The sequence below is a fragment of the Sciurus carolinensis genome, chromosome 3 (genome assembly GCF_902686445.1).
Source record: "Sciurus carolinensis chromosome 3, mSciCar1.2, whole genome shotgun sequence".
In the NCBI taxonomy this organism is placed as follows: Eukaryota; Metazoa; Chordata; class Mammalia; order Rodentia; family Sciuridae; genus Sciurus; species Sciurus carolinensis.
This window is the reverse complement of record NC_062215.1, coordinates 142,629,492-142,638,305: the sequence shown is the minus strand read 5'-3', so window position 1 is coordinate 142,638,305 and position 8,814 is coordinate 142,629,492. Positions and strand designations below refer to the sequence as shown.

The 8,814-nt window shown below is 33.9% G+C and overlaps 1 non-coding gene across 1 annotated transcript; it reads left to right on the top strand.

The window, feature by feature from the left end:
* Positions 1–1,414: 1,414 nt before the first annotated feature.
* Positions 1,415–1,488, top strand: Trnat-ugu (transfer RNA threonine (anticodon UGU)). Its single transcript has one exon. It is a non-coding gene; the product is annotated as a tRNA-Thr (tRNA).
* The last annotated feature ends 7,326 nt before the right edge of the window (positions 1,489–8,814 follow it).

Below are 8,814 nucleotides of genomic sequence, written 5' to 3'. Positions count from 1 at the left end.
TCTGTAAAAGTGTCATGGTAATTCATCACTTTAGTATATAAAATCTCTCCTAGTCTTCATTTCAAGAACTTACATATTTTTTATTTACTTTCCATTTTCTTGGACTTCATCTGGAGTCTCTTTCAGTGCCTAACCTTAATGTATGCATTAATTATCTAGGTAAGCTGTTTGGCAAATTTTGGTTCTTTTTATGTCATTGTCTCTTTGCTTATTGGTCAATATTATTTGCTGACAGAAAATTTGAAACTTCATATTGAAGGACTATTCCTTTAATGTAGACCTTTTTGTCCACAAGTATGATTTTTCATACAATCTACTGGAAAACTATCAGTATGTATTTCAGACATAGGATTGGAAGTTTTTAAGTGGTTTTTCTTTGCTGTATTGATCTCCTGCAATCAGATTAAAACAGTAGAAGAATCAGAGACCCTGACAGTTTTGTGGTCTAGGCCTTGGTCTAGTACTTCTGTTTCCAACCATTTCAGGGCTTTCTTCATTGGCACAGACAGATTCTGCTGTAACTGTGACCCATTAGAAAATGATTGTTACCATGCAGAGTTGAGGATGTGAAGGGAGTTAGGTTACATTACCTTGTAATTTCCTCACTTATTTTCTTGTCTTAGTCTCTCCTGGTTGGTTATCCTCAAACTGCTTTTTAAAAAATTTTTCAGTTATTTATTTTTTCTTTCCATGTTTTTTAATTGGTGCATTATAGTTGTACATAATGATAGGATTCATTGTTACATAATCTTCCATACACACAGCATAACAATGCACACAATAATTTGGCCAATATCACAAATAGCACTTCATGACACACTCTTTAAAGAAAAAAAACTTATCTCCATTTTGCTTCACACTTCTTTGCACCACTTTGGTTCTTTTCTCACTTTTTAAAAACACTATGTTATAGTAATCTGAAGACTATGATTTTTTCATTTATCATCAGAAAATATTTTTTGTAATATTAGTTCATTGAGATATGATATGTTCCTGAACTTCTATAACATCTTTTATCTACAGTGTTCATATGTCAATTATATCTTACATTTTATTTTGAACTTTCTATTTAAGTGGATAGTCTTTATATCTGCAAATAGAATGTAAGCTTCAATTCTGTCCGAACAGGCATTATACTTCTTTGTATTTTGTGGTGGTGAATTGGTATTTATTCAATGACTGAACAAAGTGTCATGACCAAGTGGCTATTTCTTTACATTTTGGGTAGCCCAATAAGTTATACTGAGTGGATTTGTTCACACTATAGAAACTGACTTGTTTTGTACTTTAATGATATGAAATGTATCACCTACATTTCTTTATATCTTTATATTGCTGGTCAATTTGTTATGAAATATATGTCAAAGGATCTAATCTTATTCATTCCAGTTTAGATCAAAAACTTCAGGGGGCTGGGGAGATAGCTCAGTTGGTAGAGTGCTTGCCTTGTAAGCACAAGGCCCTGGGTTCGATCCCCAGCACCCCCCAAAAAAAAAAAAAAAAAAACTTCAAAAGATCAGTGAATAAAATATAAAAGTCTTCATGTTCTTTTTTTCTTGTGGTTTACGCATATCTGTCTTTTAAAAAAAACTTCTTTTCAGACATTTTCTAGGATTACCAAATGTTGCAGAAAATGGGTAGGATAATCAACTTATTGGACCTCTCCTTCCTGAGATGAAAAGATACACTTTCGTCAACACTGGCCAAGAGGTTTTTTTTTTTTTTTTTTTTTTTTTTCTCTACTGATCTTTGATCTTTCAGGCAAATGGAGCTCTATAAGGTACTGCAAAGTCTTCCAAAGCAGTCTTTGAGAATACCATAGGTGCACAACTCTCTGTTTTTGGTTAGATGCAACCTTCTTTTGTAACACATTTTGTACTTCATGGAATTTAAAAGTTCTGCCCAAGCTATACTTTCCCTAATGCTAGGATGCAATACAGTTTCACAGTGATAACGTAGACATGAAGGGAATGACCCAGAAGAAGGTTTACCCCGACTCCTAAGAGAACTTGCAGGATGGTGTGTAGTTTCAGTGACTGGCTGAAGCTCTGTAGCAACAGTGAGACAGAGCTGGTACCTAGTCATTCATTAGTCAACAACCCTGTAATCCATATCTCCATTCTCAGGCCTTATGCTCTGTAAGTACCAACCCTTTGCATATCTGACTCTTCAGGTTGCTTTTGGTTTGTTCATTTTATTAAGAAACATATTTGCCACTAGGGAGAAAACATTTGGTGGTATATGATTCTAAGATTTCTTTTCTTGAAAAATTTCTGTTATCAACATTTTAATAGAGTTACCCATCGAGAATTTTCTCTATCAATTGAAGGAAAGTTCCCCTTCACATATCTATAGGTGAGAAAATCATGTATTCTGGTTTAGACAATTTTTAACTTCCCAGAAGCAATTTGGCCAAATTTCTGTCTTCTGTGGCTTATTTTATTCATCTGGGAAATATGCATATCAGGTTTTTTTCAAAGCATAACTTAAGAAAAGATTTATAATGCAGATCAGGCATTTGGAGACATTGCCATAAGAATCATGTTAAATATATATTTGTTCAAAACATATTTGTGTTTATATATTGAGAAAGAAGGTACTGTAAATTGGTTAGTCTGACTGCAAAAAGTGCATTGTAAATTTTAAAAATTGTGTCATTTAGTAATAAATCATGTGTAGCATTTTATATTCTGCCATTTTAGCAACACTATTATTCTACCTTTGTTTTATTGGTAATTAACCAGGACTTAAATGAGGGGTGTTTAAAATACACATAGTTGTAGGTATATGATAAAGAGGCATTATTTTTATGAACTTACTTCTGAAATAAAGCATCCAAGTTTTATTTTTTAAGCTTACAGTTAACCATTTAGAATATGAGAATAACTTTTCTAAGCCAAACCTATAATATGTATAGTACAAAAAGAAAAGAAAGAAATGATAGACCAATTCTACTCATAAATGTAAATACAAAATTCTAACTAAATAATATCCGATTGAATCCAGCAATTTTACTCAAAATAAATCCTCATAAGTCATGACTAGCATGCTTATGAGGAAAGCAAAGTTTGTTCAGAATTAGTAAAGTTATATAAATGTTATTCAACACTAGCAGATAAAATAGGATGAATCATATGATGCTTTTAATAGCAAAAGAAAGCATACACATGATAGGTTAGGCATTAGATGTATGTGGGTGAAAGATCAATTATTTGATAAATGACAATGGGACAGTCAGTTTTCCATATGGTAAAAGTAAAATTAGATCCTAATCTCACTCCATACAGGAAAAATAACTTCCAGATGGTTTAAGTATCTTAATGTAAAAAATAACTAAAAAATTTTAGAAAACTTGAACAAACATTTTAATGAATTCTAGATAAATTTCTGAAACAGGACACACAAAAATAAATCATATAGAAAATGAGTAATTAAACTGACCACATCAAAATTAAAACTTTGTATAAGAAAACAACCATACACATAGCTCATAGACATAGCAAATTGGGGAGTATAGTTACAAACTATACAAAATGTTCTTGAAGAATATATAAAAGTTCCTAAAAATTGATGAAGAAATATAAACAGCCCAATTGAAAATGGACTTAGGAAATTCACAAATGAGAACCTCCCATTAAATAACCAATAAACATATGAATAAATGCTCAATTCTCTAGCAATGGGAGATATGCAAAACTGAAGAGTCTTCCATCACCGTATTCTGCCACGGTATTCTGCCATGGTATTCTGCCTGACCTCAGACCCAAAGCAAGGGAGCAGGTAACCATGGACTAAAACCTCTGAAATGTAAACCAAAATAAAAGCTTTCCTCTCTAAGCTTTATGTCAGACGTTTTGGTCACAGTAGTGAAAACCTGACTAGTACAAGCACTTTTAAAACCTGTCTTCCTTTCTGGCTAAAATTCATTCTCTCTTAATTCAGAGATACTCAAACATGACTTATTTTGAAGTTCTATTCAGCAAGAAAGCATTCTTTAGTAAAAGAGTGTGAAATTTTTCTTAAATGTTTTAGATCCTGTTCTTAATAATGACTATAAGATTTTTAAAAAGTAGAAGTATTGAAAATATTTACTAGCTTAACTTAATTGATAGATAATGTTTAACTATGTCAGTGAAAGTACAAAACGCCTGTTCTTTTGTTATTTGGAAGTTTCCAACAATTTTCCATTGTTTATTTGTTTAGAACAAGATGCATCCATGGCTTCTGAAGAAATTTCATGAAAATGTTAATCTTATTAATCTAATAACAAAATGTGGCCCATTTAATCTCTATCTTTCCCTTGCTACTTAGACTATCACATTTTGATCTGCTGTGGATGCTTTCTGGTCCAGACTACCAAACTATTTTTTGGTCAGACAACACAACCTGAGAAAGCTGTGTAGATAGGCAAGACTGTACGCAGAAGTATGAACTTTTAAGTCACCCCAGGTAAACTTTTCTTTACATGAAATGTCTATTCTTCAAAGAAGCTGGGAGCAGAGAAAGGGGCAGATCATATTGAACTCACTTGGGGAGCTGTTTTACTTTCTTCTTCATATTATTTTTAGTTTAAAATAGTTAACTTGGAACTATTGATAAAAATATCAAATAGTCATGTCATAAATTTGGGGGTATTTTAAAATTTATTTTTAATTGATATAGAATTGTACTTAGTTTCCACATATAATATGATATTTTGAAGTATCTCTACATTGTGGAGTAACAAAATATAGCTAATTAACTTATGCAATAGTTTACATGGTTATTATTTTTTGGTGAGAAAACTTTACAGCCATTCTTAGTGTTTTTCATGATTACCATGCTATACAATAGATTTCTTGAATTTATTCCTCCTATATCACTGAAATTTTGTGTTCTTTGATAATTAACTCCCAGTCACACCCCATCCCCACGGCCTGCCCTGGGAACCACCATGCTACTCCCTGCTGCAGTAGGATCCACTGATTTTAGAACCATAGTCCATTGATGGACACTTAGGTTGATTCCACATATTGACAGAATGCAATGAACATCAGAGTGTGTTCCTCTTTGGAATAGTGATTGCATTTTCTGTGGATGTATATACTCAACATTGGAATTGCTGGATCTTATGATAGTTTCATTTTTAATGTTTTGAGGAATTTCTGTGCTGTTTTCCACAGTGCCTATATTAATTTACCATCCTGCCAACAGTGTGCCAGGGTTCTCTTTTCTCCACATCTTTGCCAACACTTGTGATCTTTTGTCCTTTTTGATAATAGCCATTCTAAGTGGTGTCTCATTATATTTTAATTTAAATTTCCCTGTGGATGAGTGCAGTTGAGTATATATCATATATCTGTTGGTCATTTGTATTTCTTTTTTGAGAAAGATCTATTCAGGAGCTTTGACCATTTTCCAATCAGGGTATTTATTGACTTCCTTTTGAGTTGTTTGAGCTTTTCATATATTTTGGATATTAACTCCTTCTAGAAGTATAGTGTGCAAAAGAGAGGAGAGAGGAGAGAGGAAAGAGGAGAAAGGAGAGAGGAGGGAGGAAAGAGGAGGGAGGAGAGAGGAGGGAGGAGGCTTTTTCTCTCATTCTGTAAGTTGTCGCTTTAATTTGTTGATTGCTTCCTTTGCTGAGCAGAAACTTTTTAATTTCATGTAATCCCATTTGTCTGTTTCTTTTCGTTGCCTGCGTTTTTGGGGGGTTATGTTTTAAAAGTAATTGACTATACCAAAGTGATGAAGATTTTCTTTGGACTCTGGTTATTATTCACAAAATCCTTGTATGCCTTCCTTTTTCACATCCTTCCACTTCTTTTTTCACATCCTTCCACTTGACAACCCTTAACTTTAATAACACTTGTGCAAACGTGTCAGTTCCTGATTACTTTTCAATATATGGAGCTTCCAAAATTCATTAATTTGAGAGATATTAGCTTTTCTCATTTAGTTACCATAAAGATTCTTACCACCTGCTGTAATGCTTTGTAACCTGCTCATGGTCCTCTGCAATAGTGTAGCATTGTAGTTATTTAATGACATTTCTAAAACTTTCTTATCTTTAGTATGCACAGTAAAAATGATTAAGTGGCAACAAAGAGAGTCTGGGAAACAATAGCATCCATTAATTATAGTACTACTCAAGAGGAGGAAGCAGGAAATCAGCAACAAATAGACTTAATAGCAAGAAACCAGAAGATATAGACTATAGCACTAAGAAATCAGAATGAGGAATTAGATTCCATTGAGCATTGGTGACATAAAACACTCTGTTTAATTGATAGATTGTGGAACTTAGCCAGACAGGTAAGCCTTCCAGGCTTCTAGGCTTTTTTCCAATTGTGCACCTGAGGAAGCTGAAAAGCCTTTATTTTAATAGCTCAGTAAATGATAGTTATCTGGTATCTTAGACTCACAGGAGAGAGTTGCTATGGAGCTAAAAAGGATTATAATGGCACCCCAGAGGAGGTTGGGGCTTATACACTGATATCCTAGGAGCAGAATATGAGTCTGCCCTACAGGAATGGGCTTGAGAGAGAAAGGCTTAAATAAAGATTCAGATGAAATCAGATCTGACCAGATTCAACTAAAACTGAAAAATTTGAGGCCTCATTGGTTATGTGGCACATTCTTTAACCTCAAACATTAGAAAATACATTGTTTATTGATCCATGAATCTCTCCATATACCTAGTTGAAATTCCAAATTAAAATCATGTTTCCAAATGGGAAAAATGACTACTGAATATACTGCATGTTTCTGTGTACAGATAGTTTTAAAAAATAAAGACCATATAAATTAAAGCATTCTAGTTCAAAAACATCTACAACTACATATATATTTTTAAGGTCTATTGTCTGTTAGTAATCAGACGCAAAAAATTGAAACGTGTGATAAGTAAACATCTATTTATTTTGAAATGCAGTTCAGAGTTCGTGTATATACATGTGTGTGCATGTGTGTGTGTGTGTGTGTGTGTATAAATTTAGCCTATTTGCAGATAATTGCTAGTGGTTAAACTTGGCTGTCAACAAACCAAGAATAAATTTATTCCATATATCACAATTTAAGGAAACCTGGCTAGGCATTTGTAATGACATAGGGAGGTAGGGACTTAACTGTGAGGCAGAAATAACTGAAAGGGTAGTAAGTATTTTAAGAAAACTCAATTCCTGGATCTGAGAGGTAAGGTACAATCTGATGAAGAAACCCTGTGTTTGGATATTACAATGCTGTTTGAATTCTTTCTAATTGAGAAAAGACAAAATAAGAGTTAGAATCATGTTGAAGAAATGTATTTCAACAGATGGTGTGGAAAAGGGAAGGTGGAGAAAGAGAAAAGGGACACTAGAATCCATGCATTCAGTGCTGGGGACACCTACCTATGTGTACTGGGTCCCAATCATTGAGCTGTATCAGAAAGGTCGATGTCATTAGGAGTTGGAGAGAGGGAGCTAATTTTTTTTTGGCATCATGTGGTACATTTTAGTATCAGTTATTTTATATAAAACCATTTTGCACCAAATAATTTAATCAGAGTAGTGGCTTTCTGACAAAATGAGTTTCAAAGATTTAGAAGTTTTCTTAAATTCCTACTGTCAGCACTAGCTGGTGTCTGACCTGGGTGTGTCCAGTACCACAAACTACATATACCATCTTCACTATTTCTAAAGAAGGCACCCACATAATTTACTGAAATTGCCTTAAGGATAAAAAATGAGATTGAAATCTATTGGTATAAATTGAAAGTCCAGGAGGAAAAGAACAGAAATCATGCCTGAGGGCAAAGCAGGAGTCCAATTAGTAGATCTGGGGGCAACTCCTTGGAGTCAACAGACTGGTATGAGAGACCTCTTGAAAGTGGGTCTTGAAATCCAGGGCCAGATATTTTTATTCCTCCTGTCAGAGCTCAGGATTGGCTTTGAGAACAGAGAGGAAGGCGTAGATTTCTGGTGGCAATTAATGGTGCCACAGTTGGCAGTCCACAGTGTGAAGGCAGGGAACTCGAGCTGGTGTCTCTGAACTGAGGGAAGACGGTTAGTACTCTAACATTCTCTCAGATAAACAGTGAATTTATTACTTAAGCCAAAGCAAAATTTATGCATCAGTGAGTAACCTATGGACCACACTTTCATAAGTTTCAAGGAGAGATTAGTTCATAGATTAAAAGAACATATATTTATATTTAGACTGCAGCATATCAACTTCTTTGAATTACCTAGATGCTAAGATTTATGATCACAACTGAACAAACCACACATATGAGTGGTTATATTGCAGACATAATACTGTTGATATAATGTTTTCAGGCTAAAATCTTCTCTTTGATTTATTTTCCTTGTTTCTTTATTATTAAATAACTTGATAAACTTGCAATGGATTCTGAAGCATGTGCCTATAGAATTGTTCAAGAGTTTTGAGGAAATTTGCAATTGCTCAGGTGGAAAGAGTCCATTAAGTTGCTCTTTAACTTCATTAAGGCAAGGACTATCCAACATTGTATAGCAAATGATCATTTTTTTAAACTTTTATTTCATGTGACATTTATAGACACTCTTGGCTCATCCCAAACCCATACCCTTAGCAGTATCATTTTTTTCCTTTATGAAAACTTTCAGAATATAACTTATTTAAGTCAACTTTCCTGGAAAAAGTTTTGTAGGTGACGCTCAAGGGGCTCCAGGATAAGGATCAAACACTTCTACTTGAATTAAGTTGTTTGAACAGGTCCAGCACAAATGACTGGCCACTGGGATAGAGTCTCATGACCAATTCCTTTTTCTTTCACAGAATGAATACATCAAGTCTTTGAGAAAAGGTAAAGAT